The sequence below is a fragment of the Bubalus kerabau genome, chromosome 4 (genome assembly GCF_029407905.1).
Source record: "Bubalus kerabau isolate K-KA32 ecotype Philippines breed swamp buffalo chromosome 4, PCC_UOA_SB_1v2, whole genome shotgun sequence".
In the NCBI taxonomy this organism is placed as follows: domain Eukaryota; kingdom Metazoa; phylum Chordata; class Mammalia; order Artiodactyla; family Bovidae; genus Bubalus; species Bubalus kerabau.
Window position 1 is genome coordinate 142077107 of NC_073627.1, and position 22026 is coordinate 142099132.

The following is a 22026-nucleotide window of genomic DNA, read 5'->3' on the forward strand; positions in this document are numbered from 1 at the left end:
ACGTGGGTTTGATCCCTGGATCAGAAAGATACCCTGGAAGAGGAAATGGCCACATGCTCCAGTATTCTTGCCTGGAGAATCCCATGGATAGAGGAGCCTGGCAGGCTACAGTCCATGGGGTCTCAAAGAGTTGGACACAACTGAGGGACTGAACACAGCACAAATAAGCTGTTTGTCGAATGACAGTGGCTTAGTTGTGTATGTTCACTGTTGGACTTAGGTGTCTCTTTACAAAGTAGTCCAGAACTCAGACGTGGGCAATACAGTGTGTGCCTGCTATACCCCCAAAGGTATTACCCACACTAGATAAGCTTCCTGAAGGTAGGGTGCCATCCCCCTTCTAACCCGTGACAGTGACAGACCCTACCCAAAGCCGACGTTGGAGCTTGCACACCATCGGGGTTTAGAAAAATCTATTGAAATGAATCTGGCAGCAGGCTTGTAACGAAACTATCTCTTGAAGCTTTCAAAAGCAAATAAACCTTCCCTATTTGTTAACCACAGCCCCTGGTATCAGATGACACAGCGGGGAAGGAAGGAGGGCAGGTCACCATGGCAACCTGGCAGGGCACCTGGAGGAGCAAGGGCCACTCCCTCCCTCCAGCACAGAGGATCAAGGTTGGTGCCATGGAGCTCTTCCTTACCTCTTTTTTCTTGGTTTCCTCTAGGGAGCTGTGCAGTAATTTGCGCTCTTCGTTGGTTTGTTCTATTTGGGTCTTTATCTGTTTCACCTCCTTGAGGGCATTTTAAATTTCTTTATTCACATTCTTACTCCCCTAGGTGGACATTTCTGCAGGAAAAGGGTAGAGAGGTGGATGATGTGAGTGGGTGGTGCTGGGAATACAATCCTGGAACCATTTGAAAGGGTCAGAAAGGCCAGTGGATCTAGGGGCTGCCATGGCTGGGGTCCCCCCGGCAAGCAGTCTTCAGGGTCCCAGCTTCACTCTGACACAGGTTCCATTCCAGGTTCCATCTCCAGGGCACACTAAAGACCCAGGGCCTGAGAATCAATTACCCAGCTGCTCAGAAATGCAAACGCTGGAGCAGACACACCCAGAGAAATAACCCAGTCTCCGCCTGCTCTGGAGGAGCAGCCTAACTAACTGCAGAAGAAAATGTTCAAGGAAAAAAAAAAAAATCCTGGAAGCATAATTTGATGTTTAAGCATCAAAATATAAAATAGTATCCTTTTGGATACAGTCCTTTCTGGAATGCAGTTTAAGCAAACATCTGAACTTCATCTTTGTTCCAATGCATGGTGTCAGGTGACAGGGACACCCAGCTAACTTAATTACACCATCCCACAAGGAGACTGATCAGACATACCACATCATTTGACAAATACAATGAGACAATGTTACCAAAGTACTAAAAGTAATAGCCCACGCTTCTCTGGTGCTTATCCTGGGCCAGGCACCGCGCTGGATACTTATCATGCATTTTATCTAAGACTCTCAACACCGCCTTCACCTCATTGCATAAATGAGGATTAAGAATCATAATGAGATCAAGATACTCACCCACAGTTATACAGCTGGGAGGGCGGAGATAGACTCCCACCCACCTCTGATCTCAACATTTGGGTTTCTAACTACTACCCCTGAGAGGTTGGTCAGCTCGCAGGACAAGAGTGGAGCAGAGGGAAGACGGGTGTCAGGAAGGACCTAGCAGAAGAGGGGAACCAAAAGCTGAGCTCTGAAGGATGATAAGCCCTCCTAATGAATGATATTTTCTCTTTCCTGAACCCAGAGCACTGGTTTTGTAGGTGGAAAGGTGGCAGACACAGGTAGTAAGCATTATGGAAACTCAAGGGGGAAGTCCAGAGAGGCCCCAATGGTCCAGGCTTCATGGAGCTTCAGGGGGAGCTGTGTGGGTACTGGGCCAAGCTGACGGGGAAGAGAACAGCCGGATGAGATACAAGATCCAGAAAGGGCTTGGGGTCCACTTGAAAGTGCCTGGAAGCCAACGTGACCACAAAGAGCCTTGACCAGCAACAGAGAGCTCAGAGAAGGACCCAGGCAGAGCAAACCAGACCTCATGTACAGGTCAGAGATGGGCTCTGACCCTTGGGGTCCTGACAGAAGGGCATGCCAGGTCACTTATCCTGGAGCTCTTTGTCCGAGATTGCCCGGCCACTCTCCCAGCTGAGCTGCAGCCCCATCAACAGCAGTAGAGTCTTCAGCTTGCGTCCTTCTCCAGTTCTGGAATCCCAGCAAGCCTCTGTTTGGAGAGAACAGGGGACTGTCATGGTAATAGCTAGACAGCCTGCTGTGTCCAGCCCAGCCTGCTGCCTGCTTTCCTGGAGCCCTGCTGAGGCCTGGCCCTCCACTATGCCCTCAGCTCACATCCCAGGGACTTGACAAGAAAGGATCACTCTTGCCAATGGGCACTTTCAAAAGAAAGTGGAGGCAGCGGGGTACTGGGAAGAACCCCAGGAAAGCAGCCTAATACAGAAGAAATAAGGATCTGGAGTTGGAACCACTGGACTCGGGTCCAAGCCACCCTCCTCCTGCTCCTCCTCCTCCCCTCTTCCTCCTCTTCCTCCCCTCCCCTCCCCTTCCTCCTTCTCTTCCCATCATAGCTGACTATGCCTGCAAAAGGCACATGAGATTTCTGCATCCAGAGAAGGTGTCTATCTCAACAAACTCAACTCTGAAAACACCTCTCTTGGGTCACTCATCCAGCCTCTCCCATCCCCCTAAAGTGGGGACTGCAGCCCTGAGCACATCCAGTCCCCTGCTGTCGGCATCACCAATCAATCACAGCACCATTCCCCAACCAAGCCTCAACACCTCCCAAAAGTGCTTTTCAAGGGCCTGAAGCAGTGACAGCCTCAGACCCTCTGGGTCGACACAGGGAAATAAATCCATTTATCATCCCCAGTGTGAGACTCGAGGCAGGAGGCATGGATGGGAGTAGAGTGAGGCGAGGAGGACAGTGGTCTTCAGGGAGTATAGAGAGGGAGGGGCAAGGCCAAAGGGACTGGTGGGGTGTGGCACTGTGGGGGGGGGGGCAAGGAGACTCCCCAGAAGAAATCCTGCTGGGAGCAGCGCTTCTCTGCTCCACCAGGTCCCTTTCACTTGGCTGGTCCCTCTAAGCCCACAGCAGGGCACCTCCCAAGGTCCTCCCACCCTCACTTGGCTAGCTGCCCTGAGCCCTGGACCAGCTGGTCTTACACAATGGATCCTTTCCCCAAAGCTGAAGTTGTTGCAAAACAAAAATCCCTCTCCCTGCATCCCTCTCCCACCCCGCACCCCTCCTCCTCACAACTGCTCATCTGAACTTACCCACTTCACCCTAACAAGAACGGGAAGGGGCTCTCCCCTTCCCGAAACGATGCACACCCTGAAGCCGTTCTCAGCTCCTCCACAGGTCCGCTGGGACCCTTGGTAGAAAATGAATAAGGCAAGTCTCTCCTGAGACACAATTAGTAAGGCAGCTGGGCTGTGGTCCCTGAGCAGCGTGGGAGAGGAGCCGGTCACTGCCTTCCGCAGAGATGGTGGGTGGGCGGCTAAGCCAAGGTGCTAGTTCAGGTCTGCCAGACACTGCCCCTGCTGCTCAATGAGGCCTGAAACGCCTGGAGCACAGACAGAGGCTTTGTCATGCCAGAGAGAGAAAACCAGAGAGAAACACCCCTCCAGCAGAGCACTCCTCCCCCATAAGTGAAGGCTTTGTAGAAATCATACCCCAGCCTTTGAAATAGGCTGTGACTGGAAGACAGGGCATTGGGTCCTGAAGAAAAGAGACGCAGGGAAGCCAAAGGCAGGAGCGCTGGATGAGGAGTCCGGAAACCCAGGGGTCAGTACAGGATCTCCCATCAGGAGCCTGGGGACCATGGGAGTCATGGAGCTGAGAGCTGGGACAGGGACCTGTCTCCCACCCAATCACCTCAGAGGTAAGGCAGAACCCACAAACAGGCTGGGGCTCCCCAAGGCCTGCAACAAGCTGGTGGCAACCCCAGGATGAGAACCCAGCCCTCCCAATCCCCCAGCCCAGTGTTCTTTCCTTGACACCAAGTCACTGATATCTGAGCCTCAGTTTCTCCATCTGTAAAATGGACGTAATACAGACCTCAGAGATGTGAATGTGTTCTGTAAACACAAGGGTCTTATGTCATCATTGCAAATTCTGACTCCTTTAAAAATAGACATAGGACCAATTGTGGGCACTGGCACAGTATCTTTTGGGGAAGTGGGAGGAGGTGGCACGTAGAGAGAGGGACAGAGGAAAGGAAGCAGGCACACAGAGGCCACCTGTGGTCCCTCCCTGCTGCGGACTCCTTTAAAGTACCTGGGAATTAGCCGGGAGTCTTGTTATCACACCAGATTCTGATTCTGAGACTGCAGTGCTAACAAGCTTGCAGATGATATTGATACTAGCCCAAGGGCAGTACGAGAACAGTGGCTGTGCAGCCAAATTGCCCTCCCTTTGCACTGACTCCCCTCCCCTCCCATCTTCAGACTAGGGCAACTGGTTGCCAACTGCTCTGACTAAACAAGCCTCTCAAAGGCTCTCCTTTCCTCAGAGGAAGCCATGGGGAAGGCACTGTCACGCAGAGTAAGCTGCAGGGTTCAAAGCCCAAAGCCCAAGCTCCTCTCCTACTCCCTCCCCAAATACAGCAAACTCATTCAAAAAGAAAAACAAAGCAATTCGCCTGTAATTCACACCCTCCAGAGGCAACCATTAGCACTGTGGTATCTTTCCTCTTTTCTGTGCGTTTGCATACAATTGGATTCTTTACATCCACTATCTTCAAATACACTCTAAAAGCACAGTTTTGCAGCTGTTAATAGTCTCTTATCTGGTGTACCTTATTTTGCCATCCCACATGGCTGATCTTTTAAATTGTCTGTATTTTCCAACTATTATTATAACGAACTTTCAAAAGCATCCTGTTATAATACCAGTTGCTGCTGCTGCTGCTAAGTCGCTTCAGTCGTGTCGGACTCTGTGCGACCCCATAGACGGCAGCCCACCAGGCTCCCCCATCCCTGGGATTCTCCAGGCAAGGACACTGGAGTGGGTTGCCATTTCCTTCTCCAATGCATGAAAGTGAAAAGTGAAAAGTCGCTCAGTCGTGTCCGACTCTTACCGACCCCATGGACTACAGCCTACCAGGCTCCTCCATCCATGGGATTTTCCAGGCAAGAGTACTGGAGTGGGGTACCATTGCCTTCTCCGTATAATACCAGTACTTACTCTTAAATTCCTAACACCACTCTTAAATAGTAATAATCAGCTTCTTTTTTCAATAGGTCCAGAAATTCTGAAAGGTCAAGACTTGGGTTCTAATCCCAATTCTGATACGTGTTTTCTGTTTATCTTTGGAGATTTTTCTGTTTATCCTTCCAGATTTTCATTTATAAGATGTGACAGTTTGAATCAGATGTCTGAAACCTGATGGAGGTTGTGTGACGTTTCTCTGATGTACTCTGGTGCATTAGGAAGCAGCTCTGCCACTCCAGCAGTAGCGTCAGTTCTCCAAATGTCAGTTTCTCCATCTTCACAAAAGGAGGTTCACTAACATCTATCCCGTTTACCCCACAGAATTGTGATTGGAGTTCATGAACAAAGGGGCTCCCGAGTCCCTGCCTGTGCGCCGACCCCACAATTTTCGGTACCCAACTCGGTTCCCTGGCGATGGGGCTCCAGCCACTTCCCTTCCCTGGATCTTCCGACTCCACCCAAAGCGCCCCCTCTGATAGCCCGGGGACTACCAGCGACCATCCTCTCCTCGCCTGGCGGCCCCCCACCCCCACCCCTACGCTTATCTTCCCGGCGGCGGAGCTCAGCGCAGGGGACTGGAAGAGTGAGGACGTCTCACCCGTCAGCGCCGCCCACAAGATTCTGGCGACGCCGCGTGCACTGCACGGTGAGGCTCCCGTGTTTATAGCGCTCCGCTGCGTATACACCCACTTTGGGAATGGCTCCAAACCTGCAGGACGCCCAAAGAATGCCGTAGAAAGCACCGAGAGCTTTCCGGAAGCCGGCGCGGGAAGCGGTGCGGAGATGCGGGGGGTGGGCATTTGGGGAGGTGGGTGAGGTGCAGCACCCGGCGCGAGAGGCATAGGGGGGCGCTTTGGCACCGCGAAAGGCTCGGGCGGAGACAGACGCTGGGGTGCGGGGTCGCACCCAAGGGGCTCAGAGCTGGGGCACGGCGCCCCAGGAGGGGAGAGCCTGAGTTAACATGCAGGGCGAGCGCCCAGCTCCGCAGGAGTGGAGGGATGCTTCGCGCCCCTGCCTGGTCCCTACTCCCAAATAAAACCTCACAGTTCCGCTGCCCGGTTGAAAGTTAATTATTCTTATGTGCCACTCCTCCGGCTCCATTTAACAGCATCAGAAATATCGGGGGTGTGAAGGAGAGGGATGTTGTGATGCAACACAGAAAGTATAAAATGATGGCTTCCCAAACCACTACAGTGACCTGGTGGTCCCTTGGAAGACCTGCTAGACTGCAGGAAACAGAAACAGGTTCTTAGGGATGAACAGAACATTCATTTGGAAAATTAGAAGGTCTCCCTGGCTCTTTGAGTCCCACACTTGAAGTAAATATTGTCCCCATCCACTTGAGACCCAGCCAAACCAGGTGGGTTTCATGAACACGGGACCCTGCTGCCCCATGCATTGTTTGATGAGCTACTGTCTAAGTCGAAATTCTCAATAGTTTTTGAACAAGGGGCCCTGCGTTTTCATCGTGCATGGAGCCTCACAGATTATGCTGCTGATCCTATTTGCAAAGGAACTCATTGATCAGCCCCAAGTTCCCTCTGCTGGCAGGAGGAAGCTTGCCAACAGACTTCCTGTGGCAGGGGGCTTTGATGGGGCAGAGGGGTGAGAGCAGTCATGCCACCCCCTAGCAGGGAAAGGACCAACCCAGAAGCTTCACAGGCATAGCCATTAATACTTCCTGGGTAAGAAACAGTCAGGCATTCTGACCCAGGATGTTTGAGCCCTGAGAGAAAGGTCTAAGGGCTTGAGTGTGGTTCTTGTGCTGGCTGGGGGGAGATGGGGGTGCAGGGCAGATGGGGGTGCAGGGCAGGTGTGGGCAGTATGGTTCACTCGCCAACTGAGAACCAGCAAGTTGAGGGGCTCAGAGGAGAGTTGTATGGCCAGGGGCTGAGTTTTCCTGCTCATAATTTTCAACATACAGCTTCAGATCCAGTCTCTGGTTGCTCAAGGTCCAGGGGCAACTAGAAACCCCCCTCCCACCTTTTCAGGAAGGAGCATAGAGGGAGCTTCTAGGGATGTGAAAAACAGGGGGCAAGTGGGGGTGGGGCATTGCAAGGAATTCTGACGCAGTCTCAGCTCTGTCCTGAGGCTCTGGGTGACCCTGGCCAGACCAAAGATTTAATCCTCACATTCCACCCCCGCTCCTCAGTTCTCAGTTTCTTCCTTCTGGACAGCAAGGAATCTGGAATGTATCATCTCTGAGGTCCTCTTCAACCTCACCAGGAGCAATGCCAAGTGTGAGAAGATCATCAGCCCAAAAGGAAAAGAAAAAAATCCAGCCAGAATTTGCAATAGTATTTCTCCTTTAAAGCTTCACTTTATCTTCCTGAAAAAGTCTAATTATCAGTAACAGCTACATTTTCTATGGAAACTGCCTCCTGTTTAGCATCCTATCAATGCCCAAGGCCAAAAGGATTTTCTGTGAGCATGCTCCTTGTAACTTTTCTGTTCTGCGACTCCCCCAGCATCCAATACAGGAGGCACAAATCTGTAATAATTATATTTTAAAAAATCAGACTTTGGAGGACAAGGCAAGGAGATCTGCCTTAGTCAGCTGAAGTAGGGGAAGGGAGGAGAAGACAGGATTGGGAGAAAAGAACGTGATTCACAGCTTCAGCTGTGGTCCTCTGGGAGGAATTACTTGATGACTCCAGCTCTTAAGCATACAAGGCTCAGAAGATAAAACTTGAAGGAAAAGAGTGCACCGTAAATGCATGACTGGATTTTAAACAGTCTAAATAGATCACGGAGGCCAGTTGGTGCAGCCCTCACCCAATAGTTGGTTCTTTCTTTTTAGCTTTTATTGACCTGTAGTTGATTTCCAATGTTGTGTTAGTTTCAGGTGTACAGCAAAGTGACTCAGTTACACATATTCTTATATCCACTCTTTTACATTCTTTACCCATACAGGTCATTACAGAGTATTGAACAGTTCCCTGTGCTATACAGTAGGTCCTTATTTGTTACCTAGTTTATATATAATAGTGTGTATATGTAAATCCCAATCTCCCAATTGATCCCACCTCCCCTTAATCCCTGGCAACCATAAGTTTGTTTTCTAGATCTATAATTCAATTTCTGTTTTGTAGATGCATTTATTTGTATCCTTTTTAAATTTGTTTTTAAGTCTTTATTGAATTTGTTACCACGTTGCTTCTGTTTTATGTTTTGGCCATAGGTCGTATAGGATCTTAGTTCCCCAACCAGGGATCGAACTTCTACTCCCCGCTTTGGAAGGCAAAGTCTTAACCATTGGACCACCAGGGAAGTCCTCTTGTACCTTTTTTTTTTTTAGATTCCACCACTTGATTCTCAACTCCCCACCAACCACCACCACCACTGCCACATTCCCATCAGGTAGTCATCCTGCCTTTGTTTGGATGCTCCCAGTAACTGGGAGCTCACTACCTACATGCACAAAATCATCTAGAAAACTGTCCATAGAACTTGGTGAAGTCAGAGCCTGTCTCCTGCAAGGGACAGTCTCAAACCCAGCTCTGTCCTCTGAAATCACACAGAGAAAACCCAATCCATCTCCCCACTGCTAGCCCTTCAGCTATTCGAAGGCATCTGGTCATTTCTCCCAGCATTTCCCCAGGTTTGTCGCTGCCTGCTCTGTCATTGTTTGTAAATTCTTCCCCAATCCTTTGGCCTTCTGCACGTTACCACTCTTGAGCCCTGGGCCTGCCAATACCGGTGAGGACTGACCACAGGCCAGAGCAGGACCACCTGCTCCCTTGCCGGCACACTCGAGATAAGCTTTTATTTAGCTGCTGAGTCACTTGGTTGATTCATATAGAATTCATCATCTTTTTGGCAGACACTGCTGTTAAGTCATTTTTCTTCTATCACGGACTTAGGCAGTCAGGTTTGGGGTTTGGGGCTTGATTTTTTTTTTCTTGGAGTGGGGGAACCATCAGGGAGGGGGCAAGGAGAAAGTAAAGAACTTTACGTTTATTTTCTCATCTCTTTCACTTTTATGCATTGGAGAAGGAAATGGCAACCCACTCCAGTGTTCTTGCCTGGAGAATCCCAAGGACAGAGGAGCCTAGTGGGCTTCCGTCTATGGGGTCGCACAGAGTCGGACATGACTGAAGTGACTTAGCAGCAGCAGCAGCTCATCTCTTTCTGCTTTGCCCACCATCTCTCCCTGGCTAGGTGGTGTCTTTTTTTTGCATATCACCACCACCACGGTCCAGCTCTGTGCCAGCAGCGTGGCAGTTTAGCTACCGCTGATGGAAGTGGAACAAGCTAGAAATGGATGAGAGCAGTAAATACTCCATGGCCTATAATTAAGAATCACTCTCCAGGCTCTAATTATAATTTGGGTGTATTCAGTCATAAAAAATAATGGATAATAAAATCAGAAGTGATAAAATTAGCCTAGAGCTGATGCAGAGGCATCCTGACCGCTGTTTCAGGGCTTCCCTAAGTCCAGAAACATTCACTCCATCCACTGTGTTTCCCTTATTTTCCCAAATAGGATCTCTTTGCGAAAAGATCTGATGCTAGTCTCTCTTGAGTTGCTTTTCATGGAACTAGACAAATATTAAACTACCTTCACTGTTAACCTTTTATTGGTATAAGAGATTCTGAAATTGGGATTGTAAGGTAAAAGAGAATATGTCATGCCAGTGTTAATATAAACAGGCTGATGGTAGCAGCAACTCTCACTGTCTCCAAGAAAACCCAGTTCCCATGAGACCATCAGTCTGGATGTAGTTGTCCTTTTGAATGTTTGCCACTCTGGCAGGTAAAACTGACATTTTACTCTCTTACTGTCTTTGTTTATTGTTTTCAGCTACTCATTTTAAAATAAAGTTTCCTTTTCTGTGACTTGCTTATTCATATTATTGCTCGTTCTGTTGGGTTAGGCATCCTTTTTTAAATTGAAGTGTAGTTGGTTTACAGTGCACCCATTTTTCTACCAATGTAGATCCAAATCTTACTGGTGAAACAATGAAAACCCTTTGGCAAAGTGAATGGGGTTGAGGGGAGGTGGGATAAATTTGGGATTAAAGCCGAAGGCTTTCTCATTAGTACTGCTTGAGAACTGCCTGGAAGAGGGAATCCTAGAGATGGTCCTGTGAGCCCTAGACTGCAGTCAGGGAGACAAGACAGGAAAAAGAGAGACAGGGAGATGTAAGTTCTTATAGAAACCTGGCAGGGCTGCCCCCTCTCCGATGAGTGGATCTTGGTATGGTGGACACAGCAACGGTCCCCACTGGCCTCTTTCTAGCTCTTGGACACTCCACGTCTTCACAAAACTCTTTAGGAGCAGCTGCAGTGCTAGACAAGTACAAGGTCTTAAGTTTCCGGGTATTTCTATGTAGGTATCCCCACCCAACCACCTGACATGTCTCCAGAATCTACAATTTGCATTCCTCCACCAAGAGAAGGGCCAAGACCCTCCCACTAAATCATATGGAAAAAGCAAAAATGTAAACCAGATGCCCCACATCCACACCCTCTGTTTCTGCACCCAGAACCTTCTACTGGATACACTGCTCAAACTTTAATGTCTACAGAGGGGTCCCGAAATGGCAGGGACAAAATGTGAAGTTTCATCTGAAAATTGTGCCAAATAACTGCATGTTAGTCAGAGTAACTTATATAACATGCCAGAATTTTGGGAGGTTTTAATGCTGTCAAAGTACAGTTCACCAGTGCTGAGACACTTACCTATTCCAGAGCAGGGAACAGATGGTAGGCTAGCTGCAACATGTGAGGGAGAGCAATTTTGCTTGGAAGACTTGTTGCCCTAACATTGGACCAGACCTGGAACCACTGGCATCTTCAAAAATCCCTTCTAAGCATTCATTACCCCACCAACAAATCAGATGCAAGAGCTGAGAGGTCATTCATAATAAATCTTGGTATATAGTTGGTATATGCAGGCCAAATAGAATAAATTCACCATAAATCTTGGAAGAAATGGTCCACTAACAGCTTCTCCTTCTCCTATACCTATAGAGGCACGGCCAGATCCATACAAGACCCACTTCGTCACCAAAGTTTGTGTTCACTGAACTTTTAGTGTCTCCCAAGCACTATGTTTACATCATTATCTCATGAAAGCCTTCCTACAACCCTGCAGGGTAAGTAACCATGTTACCCCATCTCACAGAGGAGGAAACTCATCAAGATGAAGCTCTCACCCAGTTGGTGGAGCCAGCATTTGGACCCATGCATTCTTACTCTAGAGCTTTCGTGCTTAGCCTCTAACCTACACTGTCTCCCAGGAGATGGCACAGGGTCAGTGAGGACAGATGCCAAAATAAGCACCTCATCCCCCACAACTGCCTCTGGAGAGAAAGAAATGGTTGCAACAGAACAGGGGAAATGGACTTTCATGTCAGAAGCAGAGGAGATGGGATCTCTGGAAGCTCTGAGCATAATAACTGAATGCAAGTGCCTTTGATTGCTAAATTAAACTACAGGGTCTGCTGAGACTCAAGTACTGCAGCGATCATTTTCACTTCAAGCAGTCTATAACATTTGAAGTTTCTTCCTGAAAAATAAACATTTGTTCTTAAGAAAACATGTTCCAAATAATTTCTGGGGAAATGAAACATTTGAAAAGACTTTACCAATTGATCTCAATGCAGAGATACTTTTAAAATAAAAACTCTAAGCTCAGGGTCTCAGCTCCCTGCAAACCACCACACACACACATACTATATTCATCACATACACATACTACACAAACCATGCACTTACACCAAACGATACACACTCATCATCAAAAAATACAACATAAATACACACACATGTACAATCCACATATACATAACACATATATACCCAACACGCAAACCACACACCCACCACATAAATACACATATACTACAAGACACCCATGCCACACAAATCACACACACACATGCATACACATCCCACATACTTCACATACGAGTAGTAAAGCAGCACCTGTGTTTGCGACTCCCTTTTTGCATCCATTTATGGTACCTTTCTGCCATAAGGGTGGTGTCATCTGCATATCTGAGGTTATTGATATTTCTCCTGGCAATCCTGATTCCAGCTTGTGCTTCTTCCAGCCCAGTGTTTCTCATGATGTACTCTGCATAGAAGTTAAATAAGCAGGGTGACAATATACAGCCTTGATGTACTCCTTTTCCTATTTGGAACCAGTCTGTTGTTCCATGTCCAGTTCTAACTGTTGCTTCCTGACCTGCATATAGGTTTCTCAAGAGGCAAGTCAGGTGGTCTGGTATTCCCATCTCTTTCAGAGTGAAAAAGTTGGCTTAAATCTCATCAACACTCAGAAAACGAATATCATGGCATCTGGTCCCATCACTTCATGGCAAATAGATGGGGAAACAGTGGAAACAGTGTCAGACTTCATTTTTTTGGGCTCCAAAATCACTGCAGATGGTGATTGCAGCTATGAAATTAAAAGACGCTTACTCCCTGGAAGGAAAGTTATGACCAACCTAGATAGCATATTGAAAAACAGAGACATTACTTTCCCAACAAAGGTCCATCTAGTCAAGGCTATGGTTTTTCCAGTGGTCATGTATGGATGTGAGACTTGGACTGTGAAGAAAGCGGAGCGCCGAAGAATTTATGCTTTTGAACTGTGGTGTTGGAGAAGACTCTTGAGAGTCCCTTGGACTGCAAGGAGATCCAACCAGTCCATTCTGAAGGAGATAAGCCCTGGGTGTTCTTTGGAAGGAATGATGCTAAAGCTGAAACTCCAGTACTTTGGCCACCTGATGCGAAGAGTTGACTCATTGGAAAAGACTCTGATGCTGGGAGGGATTGGGGGCAGGAGGAAAAGGGGACGACAGAGGATACAGAGGATGAGATGGCTGGATGGCATCACCGACTTGATGGACGTGAGTTTGAGTGAACTCCAGGAGTGGTGATGGACAGGGAGGCCTGGCGTGCTGTGATTCATGGGGTCGCAAAGAGTCGGACACAACTGAGCAACTGAACTGAACTGATGGTAACTTTCATTTCAGTTTGAAGAGTACAACTCTGTAGGGACAATTGCTTTAAATTTGAGAACGCTTGAATTAAATAACAATTTTAATTAATTTTATGGTAAAAACTCCAGTTTATATTAACAAAAAATTGGTACGGGGCTTCAAAAATCATGCTGTAAAGCTTATTGAATCACTACAATTTTAACTTTTTGAATCTGCCATTAGAGGGGGAAAATACTTTGCAATCTGGCACATTCTTATAATGAGCCTCTTACTGTAATGAGACTCATGCCATAGATGCCTTTTGAAAATGCAAAAGAAAATAACCAGACTAATATGTGAGGAGAATTTCAATGATGGGAGAGAGGCTGTTGGGGTGAAACAAGCCTTTTCCACCCTTCACTGACTTGGGGCTCCTTCAAGTGCCCACATCAGGCTAAAAAAATGTATTCTTACAGAGTCAAGAAGAACTTCAGAACACACCAGAGGGAAAAAAGATTTTTCAAGTTGCCCTGAGCTACACTCCCTTTGTCCACTGAACACTCTCTTAAACCTAACAGACTATCCTCTATTTCTTTTATTCTCCTAATTAAAAACCTAAGGCTAAACACAAGTGACCTCACCTGCCTTCAAGCTTAGTCCTGGGGAGGGCAAATGATGGAGAGGGAAAAGAAAGTCAAGGAAGTTAATTAACTCGAGATGAGGCTGAGTGGGTTTCTCTGCAATTGAGTTTCTCATAAAGGAGGAGTGGGTTGAAGAGGGTGGGCAGAGCACAGGACTGAGGAAAGTGGGTGATGCCCATAACTAAGAAGTGTGCACCTAGTTCTCAACGTGGGCCAAATAAGCTTATACTAAATCCATTTTGTATACGGACTTAACGAGTTCAGTTTACATCGCAATTTGGTGTTGTCTATGAGCATGTAATTATTCACTCTATTATTTATTGCATTGTGTTTAAGTTTCAGAGGGCAAAGAGTTTTTTTTTTTTAATCTACTGTTGAAGAAGAAATCAGGAATGTGTTTTTATATAAAAGTTGGTTACAATTCACCTTTAAGGAAGCTCTTGGAAATTTATTGTGAATCATTACAACACTGAACAATGTTTGAGCCATTCATTATTTCTCTTCATAAAAACCACTAATAAATAATAAAATTTTCTGGGACTTCCTTGCTAGTCCAGTGGTTAAGACTTTGCCTTACAATGCTGGGAGTTGGGGTTCGATTCCTGGTTGGGGAGCTAAGATCCCACAGGCCTCCCTGACATGTCTCACGGCCAAAAAACCAAAAACCACTAGTTAGAACTAATCAGACTGTTCACTAGGGGGCTAATTATGAAACAGAAGCAATACTGTAACAAATTCAACAAAGACTGTTATTTTTTTAATAAAAAAGTCCACATCAAAAAAAATCTTTAAAAAAAGAAACATGAGTTTAAAATAATAACAATATAATTTTCTAAACAATAGTTCATAGGTGCCAGAGATAATGATGAAACAAAGGCTTTATTGTGAGCTACAGGAAAAGAACTAACAGGATTTTTTTAGGACTAGAAAAGTTCTTATCTTCTCCTTGGGGCAGAAGCTGGAGAATACTTCAATCAAAGCAAATGCACTTATCTTGGAGAGTTTTCTTGAACCTTTAAAATCTAGCTAATGAGCACTTTACTGTTAAGCTAACTTCCGTTCTTAAAGAGGAAAATCCTATTTCTGTTCTTACAATTTTCCTTTTTCCTAATGAAGATCTATGTGATTTTCTAACACCTCAGTAGACATAATTTGAAAATAACACATTTTCAAGGTACAGATAATTTCCATGTTCTGTAATCCATTATAGAGCATTAAACTTAGAGAACAATTTCCCTTCATTTAACAAAATTCATATATCCCTGAATAGAAAAACAGAAAATGAGAAATCAAACCTCTTATATAGATATGTTTTAGGGTGAAGACCAGGATATACAATATTACAACTATCATTTAACACTGCCTTGAATATTTTGACAAATGGGAGTGAGAAGAGGGCAATGAAAAACAAAAGTATTACTATCAGAGAGAGGAGAGAATTAACATATGATGATCTGTCTAAAAACTTTGGAAAATCAATCAGAACTAATTAGAATTAATCAGACTGTTCACTAAGGAGCTAGTTATGAAACAAGTTACTAACTTTATATTAGCAACAGATGAAAAATATAAATCACACTCCTATTGCCAACAGAATATCTTTACATATAAAGAATAACCACTAGGAATAATATAAGAAGAAATGTGGAGGATATAGATTGAAAGTTACAAAACTATATTGGAAGTCATCAAGGAAGATGTGAATCAGACTATTTCCAGGAATTGCAAGAGTTGTAAGACTGAAGTTTGCCAGGACATCTGAGATCCCATTCAAGACCAAAACCAGTGACTTAGTGATGCCCAAACCTAGAAAACTGGGCTTCCTGCAGGATTCTAGTCATCAGTCATTGGATTGGACAATGGGCAAGACACTGTGTCAAAGGTATCATCAGGTTCATCTGTCAACACGTTTTAGTAGTAATCAGATTTCACACAAACATAATCAAGTGGAGCTGGACTATCTCCACAGATTCCCTGGGGTAGGACTATGTTCCTCTATATTAGTGGAAGTAATACATTTGTAAAGAAAGAGAAATCTATTTTCTCAATAGCTGAACAAAATGAAAACTACTTTCTTGCTTATTTAGAAGTCCAATCAGCCTGGGATAAGGAGAAAGAAGAGAAGCCAGGTTGATGGAGGCCCTTGCCATCTACACCACTTGGCTTTTCAGGTTGCCCTGAACATCAGAGTCCCAACAGCAGACGAGAGAAAATGAAGAAGGATGTTGTTTATGAGCCAGATCTGATCAAGGTGCCCTTTACTTCTGCTCACACTCCCTTGATTCAGCTCAGTCTCAAGGCCAACCGAATTGCAAGGAAGCCTGGGAAGGGGGCTCACGTTGCTTCCCCACCCCGACCAAAAGAACAGACGATTGGGTTTATAAAAAGAACAGATGATTGCGTTTATTCAATAGGCAAAGAAAGAATTTCCCTATTAACTTCTTCCTATAATGGGAGCTTGTCCTTTAAACACTTAAGTTTTTAATTTTACACATATTTATGCATAATAATTTTCCTGTTTCAACAGAAAGATCAATAATGAAACATTTCCTATGGCTCAGGAGTTTGATGAATATAAGCTCTCTTCCTAGGACTGCAGTCAGGAACTCTAAAAAACAACTGATACTTTATACTATCAATAAAATTATCTAGATGGCTCTTTTTTTTTTTCAAACTGTTGGATCTTTTGAAGTGTCTCTTTCTGAATTCTTCCTTCAAACAGAATGGCACCTGTCACTTCTTGCTGCCCTCATCACACAGGCTTCTAGCAATTCATCTCCCCTCTAACTTCAACTAAGGGCTTATCCTAAGGTAAAAAAATTGAGTGTGAAGTAAAAGCAAAAAATTGGCTCAGACTAAGGTCCATTCCTGAGTCAAGATTGTGAATTTCTATCACCTGGACCTGCTAGCACTGACTTTGGTTATCCAACATTTTTTTTTCTTCTAAGTTCTTACTGCTTTCAGCAGTTACAAAAAACCAATTATGTTGCTTTAGGATACAATCCTTGAAAAGAAAACAAAATTATGCCTCCAAGAGAATCACTTTACAAATAGTTCTGTGAAGAAAATTAAATAAACATTTTAAAAATTTAAATAAAATTAAAAAATAACAAAACTAGAATAACAGCTAACAAGAAAGACATCTGAAATATATTGTTAGGTAGAAAAAAACAGCTGCAAAATGGCATTTATAGTGTAACTCCATTTTTGTAAAAAAAAAAAAAAAAGAAAAGAAATAAGCATATGTTTGCATATGCCTAGCCCTGGGACTTCTTTGGAGGGAATGATGCTAAAGCTGAAACTCCAGTACTTTGGCCACCTCATGCGAAGAGTTGACTCATTGGAAAAGACTCTGATGCTGGGAGGGATTGGGGACAGGAGGAGAAGGGGACGACAGAGGATGAGATGGTTGGATGGCATCACTGACTCGATGGACGTGAGTCTGAGAGAACTCCGGGAGTTTGTGGTGGACAGGGAGGCCTGGCGTGCTGCGATTCATGGGGTCGCAAAGAGTCGGACACGACTTAGCAACTGAACTGAACTGAACTGAGAAAAAATATCTTAAGGAATCAGGAACCATTTTCCTAAGGTGTAGAACTGCTGAGACTTTTACTTTCAATGTCATTTACTTATGTGTTTGACTATTTTATAAGAAGCAGATTTTTCATAAGCATAAAAAACAATAACGATGTTAAAATAAAATTCATGCTGTCTTCTCAAAGAATGAGCTCCTGGAAGACATGGATGATAGATAAGCACTCCTCTATATACTATCTGCTGCCACAAATAAGGGGATTCTTAATAAACACTAACTTTTTTATAGACATAAAACACAAACAAACTAGAGTTTTGAACTCAAAGTTGACCTCATAGACAGGACAATTCCAGGAAAGTGCTGATACTTTCCCCTTGGAATACTTCTGCCTGGAAATCTGCTGGCAAGTATATTAAGCAAAGTTTCCAGAGCCCATCAAAGGAGCTTATACTAACCAGAGCCACAGTTCAGTCTATACTAGAATCATGATGACAATGTGCTCAGCAGGGAAAAACTCTGGATAATTACGTGGTGTATAAAGGCTTTCCAGAATCTGCTTCACTTCTCTAACAAAAATACTCATTATTTAGTGTGTGAAACCAGCATGCACATAGTAGGTTTTTGCCCCTTGGTATATACGGAGAGAACCCCAGAAAATACCTTCTGCTCAGCATTTTTTGCCTACCCTGCAAAGTGAAAGTGAAAGTTGCTCAGTCATGTCCGACTCTTTGCAACCCCATGGACTATATAGTCCATTGAATTCTCCAGGCCAGAATACTGGAATGGGTAGCTGTTCCCTTCTCCAGGGGATCTTCCCAATCCAGGAATCGAACCCAGGTCTCCCGCATTGCAGGCGGATTCTTTACCAGCTGAGTCACCAGAGAAGCCCGAAAGTGAAAGTCACTCAGTCATGTCCAACTCTTTACGACCCCATGGACTATGGCCTGCCAGGCTCCTCTGTCCATGGAATTCTCCAGGCCAGAATACTGGAGTGGGCAGCCGTTCCTTTTTCCAAGGGATGTTCCCAACCCAGGGATAGAACCCAGGTCTCCCGCAGAATCTGCAGGCAGATTCTCTACCATCTGAGCCACCAGGGAAGCCCCTACCCTGCAAGAGACTATGAAATATGCACAAAGATTAAGGCACGAACTCCAGAATACTCCAGTTTAAATGAAAATACATTTGCTAGAAAAGTAATGTAACAGTTAACTATTGCCCCTAAAATGCTGCTTAACAGATTGACCCAAAACAGAGAGGCATGCAACAAGAAGCATTTATTCTCACATTCATAAGTCTGCAGGTGGGATGGGACAGCTCAGCCTCATGCTGTGGGTGTGTGCTACAGGGGAGCAACTATGCTCCACAAGCCATCACTCTTCTGGGAAGAGTTTTCATATTTAGCCAGACTTAAAAAGAATACACTAAGGAAATAGGAAAGAAGGAAAGGGGGAAAGTGGGGTTCAAAAATATATAACATTCTGGACACTGTCCATGAGGGAGGAAGGGCTGGGGGAGGTGCCACAGTAGAGGTCTCTGGAAGAAAACAGAACACCCTCATGAATGAAATTCACTAGTGAAAATTCAGGAATGAAGAAAAACAAGACAAGACAGCAAGAAAACACAGATGCATGAGTGTGAAAGAAAATCCCACAGAAAGACAAGTTTTGAGAAACCTGCACATAGAAGTAGACCTGCTCAAGCACAAGGTGCTTCTCCATTCGAAACTGGCATTTCTTATATGGCCATCTCTGGTCTATTACCTGTGGCTCAGGATTCATAATCTGAAAGAGGTTGTAAACCACTATGAGAATCTCTTCATAAGAATCCTTTCTACAAGAAAAACAAATGTGTGTGTGTGGAGGGAGAGGGTGATGTACACATTTTTTGTAAACCAGGCAGATCAGAAACTTCCTAGAATTGGAGCCTTGAACAAAGGGATACAATACCAAAAACGATACAAGTTCACTCCTCGTCCTGGTTGCCCTGAGGAGGCTATGTCATGATTACTGCTTCCCAGGTTCTTAGAGTTGCTCCATAATCCTGACTCCACTGAAGACCCCCTCTTTCACAGTCCTTCAACTCTGTGAACCATCCTTTGATCCTATCAATAAATATGCTTTTTTTACTTAAATGAATTTAAATTGATTTCAAATTTTTAATCCAATAATTGAAATCAAAGAATTGTACCAGGTACAGGTCCCTGTCCTGTGTTCTATCCTCTGAGGAGACAAGGGAGAGAAGGAGAGAGCACTAAAGATGCCTTGAAGTAAATAAAAAGGCATGCCATTATTCAAGAATCTGGTATCTAAAATAACTTCATGAACATCACTGTTACTATGGCAACTCTTCAATGTGCATTCAGTGATTTTATAATATATTAACACTTTAATGTAAATCAAACTATATTGGCTCATTTGACCTTGACTCCTTTTTAAATATACATTGTTTTGTCTCATAAAATTCATCAGAGCTGACTCACCAATTAAATTTGCTTTTTCCTCTAAAATGCCTATTGAAATGACATTATAAAGGAAAGCCTTCCATGTTTTATCTCCCACCACCACCATCATTCTATACATACATACACACACATACCTATAATGTCCACTAGAGACCTAGCTCCTGTCATCAGAATCCATTCTGACAATCCAATATGGTTAATATGCTTCCCTTTAAATGATAAATTAAAAACCATCAAAGTCAAAAGCCTAATGATATTTTTTAAATAAAATCTGGCAAGTTGGAGGGAAGGTTCATCTGGAAGAGTAACTGTATAAGAGCCAATAACATATATACTGGCTGGCTGCGGCATTGAAAGTAGATTATTTATCATCTGAGTTGGTCTTCCTCAAATGTTCACCTTCTCATTAAGTAGATTGGTTTAGCTTCTCTGACTTCTTTTTGTGACCTCTCCACTTCTCTGATTACTTGAACTCTTTGCCACAAAGGATATCTAAAACCAAAATCTTGACCATTCTCCTCCTGATGTTCAGGTCTAATTTGCTACTCCACTTCTCATGATACTTTATGTCTGAAGTCTGGTTTCCAGACCACAAAGTGCTCACACATGAACTAATCTATAAACTTTATCACCCATTCCCACACCATCAAAAATGTCTCCTTGAGTCCAAGTCAACACTAAAAGTAGCCCTTAAGAACCAAGAGGATTCATTCCCAAAACTCAAGGATGGTTCAATACTTGGAAACTTAATATATTAATAATGTGCCACATCAACATAACACACAAGAGAGATCGTGGGACTTCAATGGCTGCCGAAAAACATTTGTAAATACAAAAAGGAAGTTGCTGTGTACAACAGTTCTGAACAAAATGTAGTTGATATCTCTGCAAAAAGCGATTGTGGTTGTGGGCAAACAGAGACGATCTACTTTTCTAAACCTAGTGATAGAGAAATCAGATCCAGAACGTGAATTACCTTCATTTGTGTCATTCTAAGGCGCAAGTGAACCTGTTAAAGGCTTGGAATGTGGCCTTGAAGGATGTTTTTCAGTCTGTAGAAGCCTGAAGAACGGATATGACTTGTTAAAATTATTGGCCATGTTTGGCTTTGCCAGCTATTAATATAAATAACTAAATGTTGATTGCATTCCCTTGTGACCTATGACTTTTAATAAAAGTTGGCTTTTCTCACATCCTCAAATACATATTCACAATAGCTAATTAGAAATATGCACAACATAATGAAATTTAAGTTACTTACATCCTCATCATCCAGAGAAGATTACCAATTAATATTTTAGTATATATTGTCTCAATATGAGTTTAGGAATATAAACATTCTTGGTGTTTAGAGAATTCCCTGGAGGTCCAGTGGTTGGGGCTCTGTGCTCACAACTGCTGAGGGCCCAGGTTCAATCCCTTGTTGGGGAACTAAAATCCCACAAGCTGAGTGGCCTCAAAAAGAAAACAAAAACAGCATTCTTGGTATGTATAAAGACTTAAGTTTGTCACTGGTGTTAAAACAATTACTTCTGTGTCCCAAACAACTCAATGGGATATTAGAGGCTACTAGACTAAAGAATTTTAATAACTTCTTAAGGAAAGAGATTAAACATTTGTCTGCCTCCAAAATACAGGAGTATTAGATGTTTTCCCATTAGTAACAGAATGAATTTCGGTATGTGGTTTGGAAAAAGGCCCTACCAGATGGTTCAAAGCAATCTAAGGGATACACACACACACACACACACACACACACACACACCCCCCCCCAGCTGAGGGTCTAAAGGATACACATACACACACACACACCCCAGCTGAGAACCTCTACCCTAGGAAATCCAAATATTTTTGATTTGTATAAAAAGTATGTACATGGAGAGGGTCCACAGCTTTCACCAAATTCTCAGAATTTGTGACTCCATCAAAATTTCAGGAGCCCTGGTTTGTCAAGTTCTTTCCAGCTCTAAAATTTTGATATTATTTGAGGTTGGGGCACCTATTTTGCCTGCTTAAAAGACAGAAGTAATGGAAGAGCTGGAGGACAGAGAGGAAGCTAGGTTAATTTATCAGAAAAAGGCTTTGAGGGAAACTAGCTACAGTCCATGGGGTCACGAAGAGTCGGACACGACTGAGCGACTTCACTTTCACTTTTCACCTTCATGCATTGGAGGAGGAAAATGGTAACCCACTCCAGTGTTCTTGCCTGGAGAATCCCAGGACTGAAGC

At 44.3% G+C, this 22026-nt stretch overlaps 1 long non-coding RNA gene across 1 annotated transcript; it reads right to left on the reverse strand.

Moving 5' to 3' along the window:
- Positions 1–17497: 17497 nt before the first annotated feature.
- LOC129651663 (uncharacterized) lies at positions 17498–21405 on the reverse strand. Its single transcript, XR_008714264.1, has 3 exons — positions 21059–21405; positions 20774–20859; positions 17498–19437 (listed from the first exon to the last, which is right to left on the reverse strand). It is a non-coding gene; the product is annotated as an uncharacterized LOC129651663 (long non-coding RNA).
- Positions 21406–22026: the final 621 nt, after the last annotated feature.